At 34.7% G+C, this 25,757-nt stretch overlaps 1 protein-coding gene and 1 non-coding gene across 20 annotated transcripts in view; both read left to right on the forward strand.

Annotated features, from left to right (window-relative positions):
* LOC106870398 (beta-hexosaminidase subunit beta) overlaps positions 1-25,757 on the forward strand; it is a 132,090-nt gene that overhangs the window by 62,270 nt on the left and 44,063 nt on the right. For 13 of the 19 annotated variants that reach the window (XM_089361145.1, XM_089360814.1, XM_089360870.1 and 10 more), the window contains exon 2: positions 16,928-17,000. The gene's annotated coding sequence lies outside the window, so the exon portion shown is untranslated. Of the gene's footprint in view, positions 1-201; positions 531-9,637; positions 11,374-11,524; positions 11,557-16,845; positions 17,001-25,757 lie in introns of those variants that run through there. The other 6 variants (XM_089360654.1, XM_089360693.1, XM_089361208.1 and 3 more) reach the window with 6 other exon arrangements.
* Positions 3,364-3,557, forward strand: LOC128250048 (U2 spliceosomal RNA). The gene has a single exon (XR_008266165.1). It is a non-coding gene; the product is annotated as a U2 spliceosomal RNA (small nuclear RNA).

Below are 25,757 nucleotides of genomic sequence, written 5' to 3' on the forward strand. Positions count from 1 at the left end.
GTATTGTTTTGCACTAAGCTATCACATTGGTATAGACTCTTTATTTTATATGAATTAATCAATATTGATATGAGAATAAAGACACGTTATTATATGAATGATGCCTCAACTAGTTCATTCAAACAGCTGAAATATTTTTTTGTAACATGAATATTAGAATTTGACATGAATTACAATATAGATAGGCTTCAGTTTTGAATCAGTGTGACTACCTTTTTATTCCACTGGTGCATTAATGAATAATTTCCTAACCAGTTGAACAGCTCTCTTTTCTATCTAGTTAAACAACTTCCTCATGAAGAGAAACTGTTTGATTTTGAATTAATCTTAGTGAAAAATTACAAGAGAATTTGTGCCACCTATTTATTTCTGCATGGCCATATAATTAAAGATATAATTTTATAATGAGATATGATTCATAATAGATGTATGTATCATACTTTCAAGTTATTTTTTTAAATATTGTTTTAATCATTGTACCAATAATCATTAATTTTGCTGTACAAAAAGATAGCATTGTGACTTTCTGGGTAAATATACTCTTATTTTATAACATCAAAATTTATAGAGATTTCATAATTATCTTTTCCAACCATCTAATAAGAATTCGATTCTGTTTGTCTCATGATAACACCATCAAGGTCTAATTATCCTAACAGTAATGTTTTCTTTCTTTGTTTTTTTTTTTTTTTGTAGTGGTGGTGGGAGGTTTGCTTTCAGTATCATGAACAGCTCATGCAACCTTTCTGATAACACTGTCCAGAAAGATAGGTTACTTGTTGATTTAATTAGGGTAGGAGAACTTGTGCTCTCTAGGCCCTAAATTGCTACCTAATGGAAAAAATTTAGATTTTGCATGAAATACATTTTTCTTGATCACATTGTATTACATTTATTCTAATGTTCTTAAATTGTCGCAAAAATATTTACATTAACAAATTTACATTTTTATTTCTTATGTTGATATTTATAATTACATTTTTGCAATAAATGTAATTTTACATTTTTACAATTTAAGTTAAACATACTGTAAATTTACAGTGACTTTCAAAATCTAATTTGCATTCATTGTGATTTCCATCTCCATTTTCAACTCTGTTCAGTTCTTTGTCATTTCCAGTCTACATAAAAATAACATACAGATGAGTCTTCATTATTTTTGCATTGCTGTTAATTTCTTTAGTTTTTGCTCTTGTTATTGTTTATTTATCATAGGTATTTTGTATTTGTATGCAATTAAGAATTGCTTTTTTGTGTTGTTGTTGTTATTGCTGTTCGTGTTTGTGTGTGTAGTTGGTATAGGTATGTGATGCATATGGATTACAAGAGTTGCATAAAAAGTGCTGAGTGCTCAAAGTGGATGGTGCCTGTGAGAGAGGAAGACCGAGAAAGACATAGGCTGAAGCTGCGAAAACTGATCTGAAGGTGCTGAGCCTCACAAAAGAGATGACAAGTAACTGTGATAATTGATAACACGGTGTACTGGAGAAAACTTGCACTTTTGGGCAAGTATTTCAGAGATAATGCGATTGAAGAGTGTGTTGATGGCTGGGATATTCTTGTTGCCTTCACCTACTGCTCTCCCCTGTCTCTCTTTTACTCTTTTCTCTTTAGCATCCCTGCCCCTTAGGATGATTTCAGTGCATTCATCCTCAACTCTCTACTCACCTTTATTGTACCCTCCTCCCTTTTCTATCTAGGCTTCTTTTTTTTTTTTTTTTTTTTTTTGCTCATTGTTCTCCCTGCATTTACCTACTGTTCCACTCTGCTCTTACTGTCTTTTCTCCACAGCCTGCCTGAGGTATTTTCTTTCCCTCCTTACTTTTGCTGCATTCACTCACTGCTCTCCCCACCCACACCTCTGCCTCTCCTTTTTCCATTGTCCTAATCTAACACCATCATTTCAACATGCATCTCTCCTCTAGCCTACTTCTATGGCCCCCACCCACCGCCGTTACCACTCCTCCACTAATCCTTGAATTCTCATCTTTTCTTCTCTTTCATGTTACCTTCTCATCTCACCTTCTGCTCATACTTGCCCTTGTTATGTGGTATAACACTATATCCCTTCTACACAACCCAACTCATCACCCTTACTAAGCTCTCTCTCTCTCTCTCTCACTAATCTGGACACTAATCCCTTCCTTCTTTTCCCTGTCCCTTTCATACTTTCTCCTCCAACAGTGTCTACTCTGTTATTTCCTCCATTAACACCCTATCACAACTGTAAGTCTGCATCTCATCATACTTAACTCCCTCTCTCATCACCTTGCCTAACATCATCACTTTCTCCTATTTCTCTTTCAGTTGAGGGACCCTCTAGACTCTAGTCTTACAAATTGCTAAGGCAATTACTCTAATGCTGGTGCCATAAAATAAAGCAACCAGTACACTTTGTAAAGTGGTTGGCATTAGAAATGGAATCCAGTGTAAAAATCATACTGTATCAGAAATATTGGAGAAGGATACTGTCCATCATCATTGATTTAGTTGTATCATGCAAGCCATGTCAGCGTAGAAATATGCATAAAATGATAAGCATTTAGGTGTGGATATGTGGTAAGAAGTTTACTTTTTGACCACATGGCGCCAGGTTCAGTCCTACCACATTACACCTTGGGCAAGTGCCTTCTACTATAGCTTCAGGCCAACAAAAGCCTTGTGAGTGGATTTGGTAGATGGAAACTGAAAGAAACCTGCTGTGTATGTGTGTGTATATATATATATATATATATATATATATATATATATACACACACGTGTGTGTGTATGTATATATATGTGTGTATGTTGTCCCCCTCACCATCACTTGACAATTGATGCTGGTGCGTTTATGTACCCGTAACTTGGTAGTTCAGCAAAAGAGACTGATAAGTCCAGGGGGCAATTTCTTCAACTAAAACCCTTTAAGGTGGTGCTCTAGCAAGGCTACAGTCAAATTACTGAAACAAGTAAAACAATGAATATATATATCTTCATAGAATATGCTATGTGTATTTGTATATATGATTTTTTTATTTTTGTGAGTAACAATTAATGGTTTGATATTGTTGAGTGAGTTCTACTTTATATGATTTTTATCGAAATCATTCAATATGAGCAGGAGTCATTCTGTTACCTTCTTTGCTCAACTAATGTGTTATGTTCATAAATTACACATCAGTAAATCTAACCAATATATGTATAAGATGTTATGTGTCATCTATATACATTTAATACGCTGTACACACACACACGCACACACACACACACACACACACACACGCATATAGGTGCAGGAGTGACTGTGTGGTAAGAAGCTTAGAAAATAAATGTAACCTGTTTGTAAGATCATGTACCCATGTTTTGAATATATATACTTATACGACTTCTCAGCTTTTTGGCTAAGATGAAGATGTAGTATCTGTTCTTATCAGCTTAATATCTGATACAGTCCCTATTTGGAGCCATCTATATTAAGCTGATTTTTAGAATGATGTGAAGAGTTAGAGGCTTGCGCCACCTTTGCCACTGGTTGGCCTAGTATTGTAGTACTTCTGGGATCCAGCCCTTAATTAAAGCACTCGTGCTGGTGTCACATTAGAAATATTGGTGCTGGTGCCACATAAAAAGCACCCAATCACTGTTGAATGGTTGGCATTAGGAAGGGCATCCAGCCATAGACCATAGAAACCATGCCAGAACTGACAATGGAACCTGGTGTGACCCTTGACCTTACCAACTCTATCCGACCCATATCAGCATGGAAAACAGACATTAAATGATGATGATGGTGTACAACATTTGTGAAATTAGATAGAGCATTTATTGAAGAAAATAACATAATGTAGAATAATGAGTGAATCATTGACAACGACATATTGTGCTTTTTGAAAGTAATCAAGCCTGTATATAATATTTGGGGAGTGATACATATAATTTTCTTATTTTCCTGTTATTGTCACATCTTTATTTACATGCCATTAGCAATTTTTATCATGTACATTTTTTTCAACAATATGTCTTTTTCAATGCTCTAAAGATTCTGCTAGCTAACTGCTTTTAATAACGATAATCTTTCCTTTATTATCCACAAAGGCTTGAAGAGATAAACAAAATACAGAACTATACATATGCACACATATATTTGCATGCAAATAAATACCAAATAGATACAAAAATACTGTAATTATAACAAGATATGATTAAAAGAAACTAAATCTAAAAGATTACAGGCTATGTAGAATTATGGCACTCCATGACCCTGTTCATTTAACTAGTTCATTAACTCTGCACAAGTATGTATTTTTTCAGACATTTGGTGTTGAAAAATGTCATCATTTTCAAAATATTGGACTGCACTTAAATGTCAAGAAAACCGAATACATGTCTTTCAACCAATCAAATGATGCTGAACTATTTGTTTTGAGCAGTTACAAACTGAATGTTAAAAACTTCAAGTACTTAGGTGATTGGGTGAACAGTTCAGAAGCAGACATCAAGATCAGGAAGGCACAATCATTGGACAGCCAGTCACAAACTAAAGAAGGTCTGGAACTCCAAATTGCCCAAGTGAATCAAAATCAAGTTGTTCATTGCGACTGTTGAATCAGTGCTATTATATGGCAGTGAAATATAGACACTGACAAAGAAATTATCAAACTGGCTAGATGGCTGCTACACAAGGATGCTATAAATGGCCCTAAATGTGAAGTGGCAACAACACATGACAAATGAATGCCTTTATGGAGACCTGCCAAAAGTTAGTGAAAAGATCAGGCAAAGACAGCTACGACTGTCTGGTCACTGTGTTTGCCACCCTGAACTGGAAGCATCCAAATTAGTCTCGTGGAACCCACTTCATGATGACATAAGAAGACAAAATTATCGTCATCTTATGTCATCAGGAAAATATCGTCATACCTACATTAACAGCTTCATTGCAGAAACTGGCCTGGAATGTATCCAGGACCTCAAGGTTGTGATGTTGGACCGAGAAATGTGGCAGGTGAACTTTGTTGCTGTGGTCCAGGTTGGAACCCGGCCATAATAATAAATTTTCAGAGTATTCTGTTTCAAGTTCAGTGTAATGTCTTACTTTTAATTTTACTAAAAATCTATCTTCTCCATGTTTATATACTGGACCTAACTGTTTTTGTGTTATTCTAACTTCTTCAAAAAGTTTAGAAAACAGCCTCTGCTTCAGCAGTCATTTATTTACATTGTGCAAATTCAAGCAGTTTTTATATCTTTCATACTAGCCTTTACTAATCAGAGAAAGTCTTTTCAGTAGAAGTTTAATCTTCCTTCTTCTACAAATTATTTTACAAACTTTTTTTTAAAATGACAAATGTGCTTATCGGCACATTACATCAAATCTTATCTTTGCTCCATACACTCAAGCTCCATTTCATTTTAAGCATCACATTAAGTCTATGAAAAAATTTAAGTTCAAGCAATCAGTGAAGTGGCCTCTTGAGCATTTGATTTGATTTCTTCTGTTTTCATGCATTGTTTCTACTAGATAGTACAAGCTTTAATGTTTTGGCAAACCTCTTAAAACATCATGTCAGTGGTTTTAAAATATCACATTTAATATCCAGTGTAATCCCTTTAGGTTCCACTTCACTCTTGTGCCTTCAGTTACACTTGGTGGCATTTTTTTTTCTTTGAGATATCTTTAATTGTAGGTAAACCCAGAAGTGGTGCTGATCAACAACTATCCACAACAAATGTGTAGTATATGTAGTAAAAAGACTAGCACCATGTAAGAATTATTTTGTGAGAGCAAAAGACTGGATTTGGATGTAAGAATGAAAATGAGAAGCTGAAAGTGAGATTGGAGGAACTATATTACATTTAGTTGAATGTTGCCAGGTGCATGGACACTTCACCCCTTTCACTTCTGTCTTAAACCATAAGAACTCCACTGTGTGCATACATACATTCATATATACACACCATTGTGTTAACATACAACACATATAGCTACAGACATTGCTATTGTACTGATACTTTTATTGTTGTTACCAGTTGGTGGGTTGGTGGTATTGGTTGTATTGATTTTAGTTTTGGTGATGGTAATGGTGGTAGCAGTGGACATAGTGTTCTTACTATTTGTGGTTGCTGTTTAGCCTCAAATCAATCAACAACTGAATATCAAAGATATTTCATTCAACTTTTAAAATGCATGAGGATGCCACAATATTTCATGTCATTGTCTTTTATTTTAGACTGAGTTGATTATCTTTTCCATACTACTATTGCTGTTGTTGCAAACCATTAAGGTACTGGTGTTGTTGGTAAAGGCAGTTTATTGTAATGGATTTGGTGTTGGTATTGACAAATGGTAGTGGTGATATATATATATATACATACATACATACATACATACATATATATATATACATATATATATATACATATATATATATACATATATATATACATATATATATATACATATATATATATACATATATATATATATATATATACATATATATATATATATATATATATATATATATATATATATATATATATATATATAACAGCTTTCATGCTGGTGACACATAAAAGCACCTATGCTGGTACTCTTGGAGTGGTTGGCATTAGGAAGGGCGTCTGGCCATAGAAACCAAGCCAAATTCAGACTGGACCCTGGTATATATATATATATATATATCATCATCATCATCACCATCATTTACAGTCCATGTTTCATGTTGGTATGGATTGGATGGTTTAACAGGATCCAATATGTCCAAGGACTGCATCAAGTTCCATTGTTGTCTGCTTTGGCACATTTTTTACAGCTGGATGCCCTTCCTAATACCAATCACTTTACAGCATGGACTGAGTGCTTCTTCATGTCACCTGCAAGCTTGTTAAACACTCAGCTATGCCTGTGCCTATATACATATATAAATATATATATAGATGTGTGTATAGAGTGTTAGGTGTGGTGTACTGAAATTAGAAAAAAGTTCTCAGATTTTTGGAAAAATAATCTTTTTATTTCTTCATTGTTATTAGTGCTTTTGTTTGTTTCTCAAACTTGTCAAATAGAATTTTGTGTCAAATTCTATATATCAAATTTTCATCATTCCTGTTGCAAACAAAACATGAGGCATGAGACTACTTAAATATACTTAGGTTTTTGCGAGTGAATATTTTCATATTTATACTACTTCATACGTGCCTCATGTTTTGTTTGCAACAGGAATGATGAAAAACGAAACTGGTTGACTGAGTATGTAGATTTATTACTGTTCTTATATCCTTTGAGTGGTGGTAAAAGGATTGCTGGAAAAAGGACAAAAGATGAACTCATTTTGGACACCATCTACTGTTAATGATACAAATGATGATCAGGAAAAATAATACATCCTATGTGCTATGATCTTAAGAAAGAAGGTTTAATTTTAGAAACTAAGATTAAATCATGAAGTTGATAGGCAGAACAATTTCTCGCACTTTCTTTATTTTTTCTGAAGTCATTAGCCATTGATACAAATTTAAAACATAGTTTTAAATTAACCATGGGACACTTTATTCATGTGTAACTTTTTAAAATAATAAACAATATAAAAGATGTACATAAAATTTTGGAAGCCACCATCAGATAATGTATTTTGAAAGAGTTTGGTATTATGTAGAAACAAACAGAAATAACATTTTAAACAATGAACCACTAGAAATACTTACTAATTTTTTCTATTTAAATTATCTAATTCATTACTGGTGTGATGAACTGCTGATTAATATGTACTTATAATCTTAGCTATTTTTTTTTACATACTTGGTGACCACTTACTTTCCTATATAAACAGCTTTAATATACCATATCAATTTAGTTTTAGCCCAGTTACACCTTGACTGATATTTTCTCTGAATTTCTAACAGCTTTGAGTATTATTAAATGCTTTCAACACAGTTTATATAATCTAATTTTATGTAAAGTCAAATTGATCTGCAATTCAAAAACATGTTTTTTTTATCTTTTATCTTATCTGTTTGATAAGCTTATTTGGCTTTATAATTATTTCTTCTGACTGCTTGTTTAGAGCATTCTTTCGTTTTTACTAGTTGCCAGGTGAAGGCCATCAAGCTCACAATCATGAAATAGTGAGTTTGATTCCTGGACCGGGCTGTGTTGTGTTCTTGAGCAAGATACTTTATTTCACATTGCTCCAGTTCACTTAGCTGTTGAAATGAGTTGTGACATCACTGGTGCCAAGTTATATCAGCCTTTGCCTTTCCCTTGGACAACATTGGTGGCATGGAGAAGTGGGTCTAGTATGTGTGGGCAACTTACTACTGATCTTCCATAAACAACCTTGCCCGGACTTCTACCTGAAAGGGAAAATTCCTAGGTGCAATCCCATGGTCATTAATGACCAAAGGGGGTCTTTTTGGAAAATTATGTAAAAACAATATGAAAAGAAAATCTACAGAAAATATTGCCTACTTTTCAAAATTATTCTGAAGTGCATATGTGATTCTGGTTGTAGAAGTGGATTTAGTATACAAAATCACAATAGCTTAATGCTTTATAGATAATGTTAGTGATAAAGACATTGCCATTAAAGTAGGTTCTTGAAATGATATTAGAGCTTGCTAGAAATTATAGGAATTCTTGACACAGCAATTTCAAATAAAAATTAATTGAAGCAGAAATCTTTTCTGATATTAGCAACTGGCTGTATTGTCTGTTGATTGACTATAATGTTATGTTTTCAGACTAAATTATTATAACTTAAAAGAGATAAACAGTTTGCATTTTAATAGCATTATTGAGGCAGTGTGAAGGACACCCCAGATATTTGAAATATTTGACTTGCAATATGATGGTTATCATCATACAAAATGTGGGACTTACTGGAGAGAATAGGCCAAAGTTGGCAAGGAAGCAAAGAAAAGAAGTAACCCTTAGTTAAGCATCTTTCTCCATTTACACTAAAATATTTTGTAACTGATTATAATTGGTTTTTCAAAATTTTTAGTAAACTCTATGAAAAGATAATTTTAAAATTAGTTCATCCGTTATCACAATAAATAGAACAAATATCAAGATAAGAACCCTATAATTAATGGATTCAGTGATTACTCAGAATGCTTTCTTCACTGTAGCAGCCTGATGACTGTTAAATCTAAAATTGTGTGTAAAAATGTATAAAAATAGTTCTGATATTCTTTAAATAATGTAAATAGAGCAAAATAGCCAAGTGGATAAAGTATTGGATTACTAAGCTCAGGAGCTGTAACTTCAAATCTACTACAGGCATTTCATTATTACTTTAAATAGTTTTTTTTTTACTCTATATAACTCAGTTCACCTAGCTGTCACAAATAGATATCAAAACATGTTAGAATATGTGCGATAGTTAGCAGCCTATCCATTGGTAGATTTGTCTTCATTCTATTTAATGCTACATGTAATGCCCTCTGGACCCCTGAGGTATATGAACAAAGTAACTGCTTTAACTTTTTATATAATGTACTATTATATATTAAAGATATTGAAGTGGTTGTTGTTAGTCTTGAATTAACTCTGTGTATGTGTGTGCATGAGTTTGTATGACATTTTGATCTACATACATACAGGAAATTTTAAATGCAAATTCTATTATGGTAAGGTGATTGAAGCCTAACAGTATTAAATTTTAGATTTGTTTTTATTAATCCATACACAAAGGGTAGAATAGTATCCCACTTACACTTAAAAACTAGAATGGTTGATTGTGACTAGACAAGGTATTCCTGAAAAAGACGTTTTAGTGAGGAAGGATTTGAAAATTTTTAATATTCTGTTTAGAAAAATTAGCACATTATATGTCAACATTGGATAAAGCAAGTATGAAATGTTTAAAATTGGGCTGACATTCATCAGACAAGGTCAGAACAGCAGTTTCTATTGAGTTAAGGCAGAAGAAACAGTAGGTAGGTACAGTATGCTAGTGTTGGAAAGCAATGTATAGTAACAAATTGCCAATGTGACAAATAGCTGAGGGTGAGGGGCTTATGGATGTAAAATTTCTAAATATTTTTAGTGTTATATCAAAAGGAAGGGTATTCTCATAACCTATAAGGATCTTATAGGATCTAGGCAAATAGGAAAGAAGTGAGGAAGAAGAGAGAGGATGTGTATGAATGTTTTGAAAATTTGAAACCCTTTTAACTAGAATGAATAATCAGAGTCAAAAAACAACAAAATGGCAAGCAAGGATGTGAGGGTTGTCAATGTGGAGAGTTTGTTCGTTTAAATAACTATTTTGTATGTTTTTATGGCATTCAAAATTTTAAGGCATCTTAAGAAGTTTACTCAAATATTTTAGAGTGTTACAAACTACTCAGGATTGATGCACTTCTTTGTGCCTGAAAAGAAGGTCAGTTTTCTTTGAGACGTTTTGGGACTTCAAAGCAATAGACATTCAGAAGCCATGAGAGATTTTTTTTAAAGTCTTGTCATTTGTTATAAGTTGATTTTTAAAATTGAAAACTGACAGAAAAATGCAGATGTCAAAGTTCTTGTTCCTTAAAGTAACATATGTTATTCAACTAAACATTATCAGGTTGTGAGATCTTCAGTGGAGAAACTTCTTTGAAAAGAGGTAAATAACTGCTGATAATAGCAGTGGATACTGGTTATTATTGCAAGAAATAAATCATTACTGTCCAGCATAATTGTCTATAGAAATAGTAGTGTCTGATATAGAAATAGTTTTCTATGTTAGAAGATAAGAGGATTTCAAAAATATAAATCTGTTGATTAGTTTATGACTGATTGACAGTGAAAATAAAGAAAATAATTCTGTTTGTTATTAATTAGTAAGAATGTAAGTACAATTATGGTATTAGTAAGCTGATCAACAATGTGTTTATTCTGCAAAAACTAAGCTAATTTGTAAAATAAGTATAAATTTGAAAGATAGTTCTTATCAAAAAGTAATTTTAATGCATAAATTATAAATTTAAACTTTCATGTTAAGCATGTTTTTTTTAAAAACTGGTAAGAGAAAGCAAATAAAATATCAAAAAGCGTCAAAATAGAATCAAATCATTCAGTAGACTGAATAAAGTAAAAAGATCAATAAGGCATACTTACTTATTCACTTAAAAAATTTGAATAAAGTATCATACTACAATTTGAGATTAAATTAACTATATAAAAAACAAAAAAAACATATGCTATATTTCAAATATGATAATTTTTATTTAAAATCCAGCTACATTGATTTAACCTCTATGCATTTATAGACATTTATTTTACCTATATTTTACATTAATTACACCAGTCAATGATGTTCAAACAAATGTCTAAGTACGAACATAAAAATGAAATAATAGACATTTAAACTACTTCATGCAGTGAATGCAACAGATGGAATGGTAATTTTATTTTTTATTTTTTTATTAAGTGATCATTACCTTTCACACTTATTACTTTCCTGTAGTTGAAAATATATTTCAATTTTTTTTTATCCTCATATAATGTTATATTCTTTGAATATATTAGTTACTTAGCTAAATGCATTTCAACTACTGATTAGAGAGTGAAGAAACCTTTGAAAGGTAGTAAACAAGTATATATTAATTTTTATATATGGAATGTAACAAACTAGAAACCATTTATGTTTTGATATTTTTTATATGTTTATTCACTTATTTAAAAGATACTGTTCAAGTACAATCCAACATTTTAATTATATATTTGCATATGTAAAGATGAGGTCATTTTATGCCAGAAGTATCTAAGGGAAAAAGTTAAATATTCCATTATTCTCTTTATAGACTAATCCCAAAACAGTTACTGATATTAGCCTACATAGAAACTTAAGCAGTTGAAAAGGCAAGCAAATCAGTATTACACTTATATGTGCCAAACTGAAGACTATATTACTGAGTGAGCTGAGAAGGGAGCCTGAACATGGTTGCTCTCTGCTAGAAATAGCTGCTAAAGCACCCTCAATTCACACCCTACCATTGTAATAAAAAAAAAAAAGCATTGGATAATGTTATCCTATAAACACTGTCTGAGAATAAAACAAACTGGTCATGGCTGGAGCATTCTTACTCATAACACTATTTAATTAGGGTAAGCACGATGTTAAACAACAACATATAATAAATACTAAAGGATCTTATAGACAACACTGTTGCTGGACAATTGTCTAGATAATATTCCTAACCTCTCCACAATTACTAAATCATCCATTCTATGATGAATACAAAGTGGATTATGAATTTCTCACCCTAACATACATAAAAATTTAACAGATTAGTAATAGTAACTGAAATGGATGCCTATAGGTTCATAAGTATAGCATGTATATTAATGAAAATACACTGTGTGAGTACTGCTCTTTTTCTACCTTACAGTAGTCTAAAGGTTAAAACTTCAAATCTTTCATAAAAGTTGAACTGTTAATCAGAACTTGAAACTTGCTCCTTTTTTTTTTTCTTCAATTTTAATTGGTGCTTGTAATTGTAAGTTCTATTTTGTATAGTACTTAGCATAAGAGTAACACAATTCATTAAAGAAATTGCTCTCCTATGTTTTTCATGAAAAACATATGTTGTGAATCTACATTCTCACTGATGGTTAAGCAGAATAAAGAGAGATTCTTCCTATACGTAAATAATCTTCATTATATATGAATGTGTGTGAATAAAAAATACAAGATTAATGAAGAATTCTTGATAACCAAATAGTTGAAATATTATTTATATAATTTCAAGACAGATCTTCAACATTATTTTCAAAATATTTGAGATAGCAATGTAATCTTTAAAAAATTTGTTTTATTTCATATTCAATTCTAAGCAGAAATGTTTTTTTAAAAAAATGTTATGCTTGTATAGAATGTTAATTCATTTTAACCCAGGTATTCATAGCATTTATTTTTCATTACTGGCATAGTTTTAATAGGCCCATAATATAGTTTTCTTTTAATTGTGATGTATATGAATGTGTATGTGTACGCACACACAAACCTAATAGATGCAAGCATAATTGTATGTTTAAGAAGTTTGTTTTGTGACATGATTGTTCTTAATTCAATTCTACTGCATAGCATCAATTAGGTAAGTGGCTTCTGATATAGCCTCAAGTTTACAATGCCTTCTAAGGAAAATTTGCAGAACAAAATGCTCTCTCTCTCTCACACACACACAGTGGATAAGTTCACAATCAATATTAAGGCTTAAACCTCAAAAGAAACGGAAAGAGTTACTTGTTATAATGTTTCCAACATTGTTCTTCATCAAATGGTGGAAAGTGGGGAAGAAAAACATAGAGAAATAGAAAAAAAAAAGGAAAAATGTACCTATGTGTGTGTTTGTATGTGTCTGCCTCTATATCTGTCTTTACGTTGATGCCACTTACAAAATGGTGTGTTTATGTGCAACAAATAGGAATTGCTAAAATATGTACTAGATATAATAGTAAGTACTAGTGTTGACATGATTGACTAAAACCTTTCAGAGTGGTGGCCCAGTATGAGTAAATTAGATGCTGAACTTGTGGTCTAAAATTTATAATTTTAAATCTATTTTAATATGATTTTTCTAAATTCTTTACCAAGTTAACCTAGTTGAGAAAGAGTTATTATTTCTGTTAGATATCTAGTAATAAAAATGTTTATTGCAAGACTTCATATAAATATCTCTATATGCAAAGCCAATTAGTCTATTTTTACATGGAAAAATAAACAGATGTAAGAAATATATAAACAAATGAGATCTTAAAAATTTGTTTGGAAAACCTAATTTAAACTTTGTCTTGATCTACCATTTAGTTTAAAGATGTGAAAAAGTAGAAAATATATTAAAATTTTAACTAAATTTATTATACATGTTAAAAGAACATGCCAAAAATATATCTTACCCCGCTCTAGTTAGACCCTGTTCCCAATGATTTATATATTTACTTAATTTTCCATATTAGGTGACCTATTTCTCTTTAGTTCAGTTTAATTCATCGCTCTAATATATTTATTAATACAATAATTGTTACCAAATTGACAATAAAACTTTAAAACTATTACATGCTTCTACTAATTTTGAGACATTGTTTTCAAAATTTAGGGTTTTTTTCCTTACTCAACTAATTTTTAAAATTTATTTTTAGAATGTCTACCTGGCATGGTTGTGTGGTTAAAAAACTCACTTAGTAACTACATGGTTTTGGGTTCAGTCCTACTGTGCAACACCTTAGGCAGGTGTCTTTTACTATAACCCTCAGACAACCAATGCCTTATGAATGATTTTGATAGAAAGAAACTGTGTGGAAGCCCATTGTATATATATGTGTGTGTTTTGTGTTTTTCCCTACCACTGCTTGACAACCGATGTTGGTTTGCTTACAAACCTGCATCATGGCTGTTCAGCAAAACTGATAGAATAAGTACTGATTTGTTTGAGTAAACTCTTCAAAGCAGTACCCCAGCATGGTTACAACCCTGTCACTGAAATAAGAAATAGATAAAAGGTAAAAACCCCTCATACTTGACGTATAAGAATATACAAAACCAGTACTTTAGAAAAGAGGTCCATGAGAGCAATTTTTCAAGGATTTAAAAAAAAATTATCATTTGTATATACCTACTTAGGCTAACATTAGAGAGTAGAAATAAATATTCATTGAATCAAGTGTAATGCTTTTAATTAGAAGTTGATTTGTTTCTCTTACTTGAATTGCTGTTTCTTTTAAGACAGAAACACACTTCTTCACACCCTTCCTTAGTATCAGAGCTAATCAATCACTGATTCACGTATGTGTTTAAAAGATTAAGCAGTTAATAAGGTTTACTATTTTCATGGTTTTAGTACATGTTATCTAACCAGAGAGTTGGAACCATTTTTACAAGAAACAAAAAAAAAAAAAGAATTGGAATACTGATTTAAAGAATATTTCTTAGACTGTTTATTTGATTCTTGACTGAGCTATCTCAAAAGGCTTACTAACAGTTCATTATAAATGAATCATCATTAATCCTACTAAAATTTATCAACTCAACAAAACCTATTTTCCTTGGTGTCTTTCTGTTATTTGAGATAATGACTTTTCTATAAAAGTTATCTGCAATTTCCAATCAACCATCAAAAAATATAAAGATAAAATGTTGGTGTAAAAATTCTGAACTAAATTTATTGTAAGTTTGTGAGTAAATTTTTATTTCTTTGTTGAATTATGTTAACAAAGAAACTACCCAATACATATCACAGTATTGTGAGTGCTTTTCACGACAAGCCATGTGAAATTCATATTGGCTTTACTACAATATTTTATTAATTTTATGGCTTGTTTATATTCATAAGGTATAGATAGAAATTTTGCTGCAACTAGTTCTGTTCTGTTATATTCCTCTAGTTATTGAAGCTCCAGTTTAACATTTTATTCACACAATAACTATTTCTGAAATGTCCCTGTAATGATGTCATTATTAAAAGCTGAGTGTTCAGCCCACAATTCATCTGTTGTAGAGTCTGCACCACAAAACCTACAATGTATTCAACCTTTAACTTTGCTTTCACCTTTAACTTTGCTTTCACCTTTATGTGTGAGGAGAATTATATCTTCTTTTAAATTTTTAGTAAGTTTGCCACATGCTAAGAAGCTCTGGAAGAGTATCTGCAGTGCTTTTTGGCAAAAGTTTCTTGCATGGCTTTAAAAGAATCACTGAAATACTGTCAGGTCCCCATTGCTAAGTTTGAGATCATCTCATCAGTAGCTGATATTGTGTCCTCTTTTATGCCAATGTAATCAACAGTTGCTTCTTATGAGAGTCTAAGTTGGTTTTCTCTCACTGTCATTAATTTGTTTATCTAAATTATTTGAGATCTTTATTCTTCATCTTATAAGGACTCACCGCTCTTGAGGAATCTTGTGTGTATCAGCTGTTCTCTCAGAGACAAAGTTAATTCATTCATCATCATCATCATTATCATCATCATCATTATCATCATCATTATCATCATCATCATTTAATGTCTGTTTTCTATGTTGATATGGGTTGGATGATTTAACAGGAACTGGTGAACTATAAGGCCACGTTAAGCTCCAATGCCAGTTTTGGCATGGTTTCTATGGCTGGATGTCCTTCCTAATGACTACCACTTTATCGAGTGTACTGAGGAAGGACACCCAAAACCGGGCAAGATGGTGAGATCGTGTGAGGGCAATTGCTCTGGCATTGAGGTAGATCTGGTCACCCCCATTAATGGAGGCAAAACCTGGATTCAAAATGATGGATGATGATGAGTGCTTTTTTTTTTCTGTGCCACTGGCACTAGCAAGGTTCCCATGTAACCTGCAAGACAAGAAAAGAAAGGAACAAGAAGGAAAAGTGGGTGGTCAGTAGTATATGAGAGGGGGAGGAGCAATGGTTCTATGCCATGTGTTGAGAGGCTAGAGCATGATGGAAGAACAAGCCCAAATGTCTTGTGATAGAGATACATTGTTACCCAATGTTATATAAGGTTAGATGGGAATTGCTGGAAAGCTGAAAAGAAGACAGAAATGGTGGTGAGATGCAGGATATCTCAAGACACAGTTGATTGTAGAAGGGGTTAGAGGAAGATGGAGGGGAAAAGATAGGGGTAGAAGTGCATGTAGCTACTGATGGTGAGAGATATAGTATTGGTCAAATTTCTTTCATAATCTCTTTTTGAATTGATTTCTAGTTAGCTTTGTATGAGTTCAGGCTGCATAGAGCTTGGTTGCATCCTGTGTGATATATATCATAAGTAGTTTTGAGCCACATATTGTTAGTTCTGTTATGTTGTGGATAAGTCTCTTGTTATTAGTGAAACATAGGTCTAAGATGTGTGTGTGTAAACTTTTAGTAGAATTGAAAGTAGATTGGTTATACATTGTATAATGTATTTGTAACAAAATATATTTGTTTATAATGTTTGACTTATTTTTTTGTTTTTTTAACAGTCTAGGCTCAGAAGCCATTTCAGTCAACTAGAGTTTTGTGAAGGAAACTTGCAATTTTGGCCTGAAGCAAAACGTAAGTTGAGAATTATTTGATTAAATTCATTATTAGATTTTTTTAATTCAATTATTTTTGTTCAGTTTTTGTTACTATAATGTACTTCAATTAATATACTCTACCAATAGAGTGTTTTTTAAATGTGTGCTACAGTGAACATCAATGTATCATGAATATTCCCTTTATGAATGAAGGTTGGAAGGTGCTGAAAGAATTAAGATTTCCAGTCTACAATTGAGGGATGAAATGTGTGTAAAGTATTATTGTTTATGTATATATATTCATGCATGTATGTGTGTGTGTTTATGTATGTATGTAAGTGTGTGTGTGTATGTATGTAAGTGTGTATGTATATATTAAGAAGATAAGAAAATAAGAGAGATAATAATTATTTATTACTTAAAAAATTAGACATCTCCGACAGCTGTTTCGATTCTAGACCCTTAGAAATTAATTACCATAATTAAAATCGTTTAAAAGTTGAATCTCATCATAGTTGGCTAAAGATATACAATTAGGTGTTCATATTGTTGAGAATATGGCTCCACACCTTTAAATGATGAAATTTATTTATAAAGAACATGGTATAAACCTTACAAAGGAGAGGAAGGTAGTATATTTATTGGAATTATAATAAAAGTAAGAATAGAACAATATATCCTTCTAGGGTGTTAAATAAAAGAAAACGCTGAAGTAAATATATTAGTATAATTGTAATATATTACAATGTATTATGCACCAATACTAATGCTATAGATAAGCAGTGTGTAAAATAATATTAGGGAACTAATAAAATATAAGTGAATAAAATAGAAATTAAAAATAGAAATAAAGTATAAATTAAATTAAAAATAAGGGGGAAATCCATAAAATAGCTTATAATTAAAGATTAAATGTGTATACAATCAAAATAATGATGATAGTTAAAGGTGCATTCTTTTGGGTGTATTATAATATAATATAATTAAATACTATAGAGGTGAAAATGCAAAAAGCCTAAAATAAAATAAAGTAACTTAATAACATAAGATATAGTATGTTATTGCATAGTCAATTGATAGTTTGTTATGTAACTAGAAACATAAACAGAATGCAATACAGAGCAAACGTATATAAATAATATTAGTAATTAATTTTAGGTGAAAGACATTCTAAAAGATTTGTTACACTTAGTAATTACCTAAGGAGTTAAATAACTTAAAAGATGAAAGAACTTAATGTTAGGGTTAATTAATATATATTAGTAAAAGCACCCACTACACTCTCTGAGTGGTTGGCGTTAGGAAGGGCATCCAGCTGTAGAAACTCTGCCAAATTAGATTGGAGCCTGGTGTTGCCATCCGGTTTCACCAGTCCTCAGTCAAATCGTCCAACCCATGCTAGCATGGAAAGCGGACGTTAAACGATGATGATGATGATGATGATGATGATTATGTACATGGTTACGCTTGGAAGTCTATTAATTTCAAAAATGTTTAATATAGATAGAATGAGATACTATATAATAATGGGTAAGCAGAAAAAATAGAATTTTTAATAATAAAAAAATAAAAATAAAATAAAAAACATTTATTAGAGTCCATCACTCCTAAGACTAATATTGAGTCGACCAACTCAATATGCATGGAAGGGCAGTACATGTTTAAGATGAGTAAATATGGTGAGCTGGCAAAGCAGCTAGGGAGTGAGGATTACCACTGCACTGTGAAACTAGTTCAAGTTGGATTGTGAGGATTCAGGCTGTTGGGTATCAAAGGCCACAGAAGAACTGCCACAATCAGACAGTTGTCTGACGTTGATCAATGTGGATGTGGGCAAAGAGAAATGACCAATGGACCTAGTTATGGGTTTTATTGATTATATACAGGAAGAGAAGGAAGAAGAGAACTGGTTCCTTCGTTGGTCAGAGAGGTCTAGTAGGCTGAAACACGGACCTGGGAACACAAGTTCACAAAAATAATGACCAAGGTTCAAATCAGGATTTTGGAAAGCAACAGAAGGACACCTAGGAGTCATAAACTGGGTGGGCCTGGCTCCCATAGAGTGTCAGGTATAAGGGCCAAAATACTTGTCAGATGGGAGTTCTTCCTCTGAAAATGTCTCCTGCTGTGTGCTTGCCTTGCTGCGAGTTTCTGTTATTGTTCTCCCCTTGGCCAAATATGTTTTCAAAGAATATTAGAAATGAATAACACTGCTTGCATGACAGTGGCACTCATTTACAGCTAGTATGTAATATCAAGACAAGAAGACACAAACATGCACTCACACACATACAACTGGCTTCTTTCAGTTTCTATCCACCAAATCTACTCATAAGGCTTTGTTCAGCCCATGGCTATTGTAGAAGATTCTCTGTCCAAGTTGCCACACAGTGGAACTCAATCTGAAACCATGTGGTTGTGATGCAAATTTCTTGGTTACACATTTATGCCTGTACCTATATATATATAATTTTATAATTAATTTATAATTATAATAGGGCACACAAGGTGCCAGAATTGCTGTAAAAATCCTCTCACAACCCACCAGTCACTGAGAATACAACAACCACAAAAGAAATCGGGCAATGAGCAAAGAAATTAACTTACCTTCTTGGCTTTCTGGGAATACAAGTTCACAAAAAACGTTCCAGAAAAATATGGCCTAATTATTCAAAAAGAAAAAGAGTAACACGATCAGATAGAGCGAAAAATGGGCTTCAAAATGATGCATAAAGTCGAAGTAATTTATCGAAAATTAATTTGAAAATACATAATTTAAAACCAAAATTTAAAATTCCACAAGAACTTTCTTGACAACCTAATATAATGACTTTGGCTGATAAAATGTTTATCCATGTCTCGATTGCTATATATTTCTTTCAGTATTATTCTGATTTTCAATTAAAAACATAATTTTCATTGTAACAGATTTGTATCCATTTTATATATATATATATACATATATATATCTATATATTGGGTCATCCCATAAATAATGTTATTTTTTTATACTGCATTTGTTTTCCAAAATTAAGATGAACAAAGTTCTTTTTGAATCTAAAATACTAAAATATACTCTCCTTCATTTTCTACAATGCTCTTCCATCTATCTGGTAGACTTGCAAGGCCCCTTTTCCAAAATTCACTTCATCATCATCATCGTCGTTTAACGTCCGCTTTCCATACTAGCATGGGTTGGACGATTTGACTGAGGACTGGTGAAACCGGATGGCAACACCAGGCTTCCAATCCAATTTGGCAGAGTTTCTACAGCTGGATGCCCTTCCTAACGCCAACCACTCAGAGAGTGTAGTGGATGCTTTTACGTGTCACCCGCACGAAGGCCAGTCTGGCGGTACTGGCAACGGCCACGCTCATCTCACTCGAGAAACCTCATGTGTCACCCGCACAAGAGCCAACCTAGGGGCACCAGCAACGATCCCGCTCGAAAATCCCACAACAACCCCACACAAGAGCCAGTTCAGGGGCACCGGCAACGATCTCGCTCGAAGAAATTTCATGTGTCACCAGCACAAGAGCCAGTCCAGGGCAGGAGCACTGGCAACGATCTCGCTCGAAAAACCTCATGTGTCACCCGCACAAGAGCCAGCCCAGGGGCACCGGCAACGATCCCGCTCGGAAGATTTCATGTGTCGCCCGCACATGAGCCAATCCAGGGGCACTGGCAACGATCCCGCTCGAAAGATTTCATGTGTCGCCTGCACATGAGCCAGTCCAGGGGCACCGGCAACGATCTCGCTCGAAAAACCTAATGTGTCACCCGCACAAGAGCCGGCCCAGCGGCACCGGCAACGATCTAGCTCGAAAGATTTCATGTGTCGCCCGCACATGAGCCAGTCCGGGGGCACCGGCAACGATCTCGCTCGAAAAACCTCATGTGTCACCCGCACAAGAGCCAGCCCAGCGGCACCGACAACGATCTCTCTCGAAAGATTTCATGTGTCGCCCGCACATGAGCCAGTCCAGGGGCACTGGCATCGATCCCGCTCGAAAGATTTCATGTGTCGCCCGCACTTGAGCCAGTCCAGGGGCACTGGCATTGATCCCGCTCGAAAGATTTCATGTGTCTCCCGCACATGAGTCAGTCCAGGGGTACTGGCAACGATCCTGCTCGAAACATTTCATGTGTCACCCGCACAAGAGCCAGTCCAGGGGCACTGGCAACGATCTCTCTCGAAAGATATCATGTGTCACCCGCACAAGAGCCGGCACTGGCAGTGATCCCGCTCGAAAGATTTCATGTGTTGCCTGCACATGGGCCAGTCCAGGAGCACTGGCAACGATCTCGCTCGAAAATCCCATGACGGCCCCGCACAAAGCCAGTTCAAGGGCACGGCAACAATCTATTTCTATTTCACTTGCCTCAACAGGTCTTCGCAAGTGGGGTTTAGTGTCCAATTTTAATTTAACTCGATTTCGATTTCTCTTGCCTCAACAGGTCTTCACAAGTGGAATTTAGTGTCCAATGAAGGAAGGAAGGTACGCATAAGTGGGCTGGCTGGGCCTTAGATTTAGGTCTCACTTGGCTTGCCGGGTCTTCTCGCACACAGTATATTTCCAAAGGTCTCGGTCAGAAGTCATCGCCTCGGTGAGGCCCAATGTTCGAAGGTCGTGCCTTACCACCTCATCCCAGGTCTTCCTGGGCCTACCTCTTCCACAGGTTCCCCCAACTGTTAAGGTGTGGCACTTTTTCACACAGCTATCCTCATCCATTCTCGCTACATGACCATACCAGCGCAATCGTCTCTCTTGCACACTACAACTGATGCTTCGTAAGTTCAACTTTTCTCTCAAGGTACTGATACTCTGTCTAGTATGCACACTGACATTACACATCCATCGGAGCATACTGGCTTCATTTCTTGCGAGCCTACGCATGTCCTCAGCAGTCACGGCCCATGTTTTACTGCCATGAAGCATGGCTGTTCGTACACATGCGTCATACAATCTGCCTTTTACTCTGAGAGACCCTTTGTCGCCAGCAGAGGTAAGAGCTCTCTGAACTTTGCCCAGGCTATTCTAATTCTAGCAGCTACACTTTCAGCGCACCCACCTCCACTGCTAATTTGGTCACCAAGATAGCGGAAGCTATCAACCACTTCTAGTTTTTCTCCCTGGAATGTGGCAGAAGTTGTTTTCTGCACATTTCCAGTATTTATAGCTCCAGAACATCTGCTGCAAACAAAAACTAACTTCCTAGTTAACCTTCCTTTGATATTGCTGCACCTCTTATGTGTCTATAGCTTGCACTGGGTACATCTTATAGAGTTACTTCCCACTCCTTTTCTACAGATCAAGCAGGGCCATCTACCTGAAGGGGTTTGTGTTTTGTCTGCCTTCCTACTTATGAGGACTTTGGTTTTAGCTAGGTTGACTCTTAGGCCCTTCGATTCTAGTCCTTGCTTCCATACCTGAAACTTCTCCTCTAATTGTGATAGTGACTCAGCAATTAGTGCAAGGTCATCAGCATAGAGGAGCTCCCAGGGGCATCTTGTCTTGAATTCCTCTGTTATAGCCTGAAGAACTATGATAAATAGGAGGGGGCTGAGGACAGAACCTTGGTGGACTCCAACCTCCACCCAGAATTCTTCACTATACTCTCTGCCAATCCTCACCTTACTGACAGAGTTTCTGTACATGGCTCGCACAGCTCTCACTAACCATTCTTCTATCCCTGGTTTCCTCATTGACCACCAGATGAGAGATCGGGGGACCCTGTCAAAGGCTTTCTCCATATCAATGAAAGCCAGGAACAGAGGTTTATCCTTGGCTAGGTATTTCTCCTGAAGCTGTCTTACCAGAAATATAGCATCAGTGGTGCTTTTCCCAGGTACAAAACCAAACTGCATCTCATCTAAGCTGACTCGCTCCCTAAGCAGTTGAGCTATGACCCTCTCCGTGACTTTCATTACCTGATCTAAAAGCTTGATAACTCTGTAATTATTTGTATCTAAAGCGTCACCTTTACCTTTGTAGCAGTTGATTATGGTGCTGCTACACCAGTCATCCACTTGTCCGTGAAAAATACTCCTCCAGTACTGTTCTACAGAATTCATATTTTTTTCCATCCAGATGATTTTGAAGACTGTGAATAAATGATAATCAGATGGGCAATGTCCAGTGAATATGGTGGGTGGGGCATCATTTTCCATTCAAACTGCTCCAGCCTTTGGAATGCCATCTTCACTGTATGTGGCTGAGAATTATCCTGATGGAAGAACACCTTTCATCTTGAAACCAAAGATGGTCGTTTTTCTTCTAGCACTAACTTAAGTCACTGAAGCTCCTTGCAGTAGATCTCCTTTGTCATCGTTTGGTTTAGGTTTAAAAGTTCAAAGTGGATTAGACCTTTTATATCCCACCAAACAGATAATAAGACCTTCTTTAGCCTGAGGAGCTGGTGTTTCTCCTTTCTCTACCCACTGAATTTGGTGCTTAACATTTTTATAGAGAACCCATTTCTTGTCACCTGTCATTATTTGGTCATTCGTGAAACGTGACAGCAAAGAAGAGCAGCCACTCACTCTCTGCATGCAATTAGACTCAGAAAGTTTGTAAGGAACCCATTGACCCAATTTGCTAACTTTTCCAATGGCACAGAAGTGCCGATGAATGGTTGAATGACCAAATCCAAGCTTGTTTGCTAGTTCCTCAACAGTTACGATGAGATTTTGTTCCACCAGGGTTTGCAGGACATCCTCGTCAAGCTCTGCAGATCTTTCAGGATGAGTTTCATCTTCTAGGCTGTAGTTTCCGGCTTGGAATTTCTGGAACCACCGTTGACACTGGCTTACACTTATTGTCCGATCCCCATATACTGTCTTAATATTCCTTGCACTTTCCATTGCATTATTACCTTTATTGAACTCATAAAGCAAATATATTGAATATGCTCCTTCGTCAATTCCATTATAGCTTTGAAAAAATAACTGTTAAAATGGAACTGCACTCCTCAAAATTATACTAAGAATAAGTCATGGTAAAATTACTAGCTGCTTTTTATAGCAAGTCAATGCAGGTAGTTTATCCCTTCCCCCTTCGACTTTTAGTTCATGCAATTGAAAAATCCCATTTTTTATGGGATGACCTAATTTATATGTATAATAACTGTGTGCATGTTATTTTTAATGTGTGTATAATGTGTGTACATATATAGAACACCACTAGCTGCTACTTGTCTCTAAGAGCAATATCTCTTTAGAGATTGTATGTTAGAAACACAACAAACTTCAAATGCTGGGGCATTGTAAATAATATACTCATTCATATATTATAAATATATATGTGTGCGTATACATGTGTGTGTGTATATATATATATATATATATATATATATATATATATATAATAAATCCTAATAAGTAGGAAGGTAGATAAAACACAAACCCCTTCAGGTAGATGGCCCTGCTCAGTATGTAGAAAAGGAGTAGGTAGTAACTCTATAAGATGTACCCGGTGCAAGCTATGGACACATAAGAGGTGCAGCAACATCAAAGGCAGGTTAACTAGCAAGTTAGTTTTTGTTTGTGGCAGATGTTCAGGTGCAATAAAGACTGTAAACAAACAGGAAACAACTTCTATCTCATTCCAGGGTGAAAAACTAGAGGTAGTCGATAGCTTCCGCTATCTGGGCGACCAAGTTATTAGTGGGGGTGGGTTCGCTGAAAGTGTAGCTGCTAGAATAAGAATAACCTGGGCAAAGTTTAGAGAGCTCTTACCCCTGCTGGTGAGGCAAGACCTTCGTACATTGGGCCTCACCAAGGCGATGACTACTGACCGAGACCTTTGGAAATGTGCTGTGCGTGAGAAGACCCGGCAAGCCAAGTAAGATCGTTGCCAGTACCCCTAGACTGGCTCTTGTGCGGGTGGCACATGAGATGCACCATTTTGAGCGTGGCCGTTGCCAGTACCACCTGACTGGCTCCCGTAGGATTTTCGAGTGAGATCGTTGCCAGTGCCCCTGGACTGGCTTGTGCGGGTGGCACATAAAAGACACCATTTCGAGCGTGGCCGTTTTCGTGCGGGTGACACGTAAAAGCACCCACTACACTCTCTGAGTGGTTGGCGTTAGGAAGGGCATCCAGCTGTAGAAACTCTGCCAAATTAGATTGGAGCCTGGTGTTGCCATCCGGTTTCACCAGTCCTCAGTCAAATCGTCCAACCCATGCTAGCATGGAAAGCGGACGTTAAACGATGATGATGATGATGATGATGAATATATATATATATATATATATATATATATATATATATGGAGCCTGGTGTTGCCATCCGGTTTCACCAGTCCTCAGTCAAATCGTCCAAGCCATGCTAGCATGGAAAGCGGACGTTAAACGATGATGATGATGATGTATAGGTATATATGTGTGTGTATGTATATACATATACACACGTGTATATAGACATATTTGCACATGTATATATGTGTGTGTTATTTTGTAAGTTACTATGATAAATAGGTTTCAAGATAACTATCGAAAGCCACTATATTCATAGTTGTATGGATTGTAATGGAAGAAATAGACTTATACTACTACCTTTGTTAAAAATTGTATTTCATTGTTTGATATGTTCCTGTGAACTTTACATGTGTAAAATGTTGTTAGTACATTGTATTGATTTAGTATATTTTTATGTATATATTTACACTAAGTATCAAATCTTATGTCCTCCTTTGTAATTTCTAAAGGAAATATTTGCCTACTTTAAGATTGTTAAATAATTTCATTATGTTTTCTGAAATTTATTTTGTAGCTTTAAATCAATTGCTGGT

This window comes from Octopus bimaculoides, chromosome 1 (genome assembly GCF_046866305.1).
Source record: "Octopus bimaculoides isolate indiv1 chromosome 1, ASM4686630v1, whole genome shotgun sequence".
Classification (NCBI taxonomy): domain Eukaryota; kingdom Metazoa; phylum Mollusca; class Cephalopoda; order Octopoda; family Octopodidae; genus Octopus; species Octopus bimaculoides.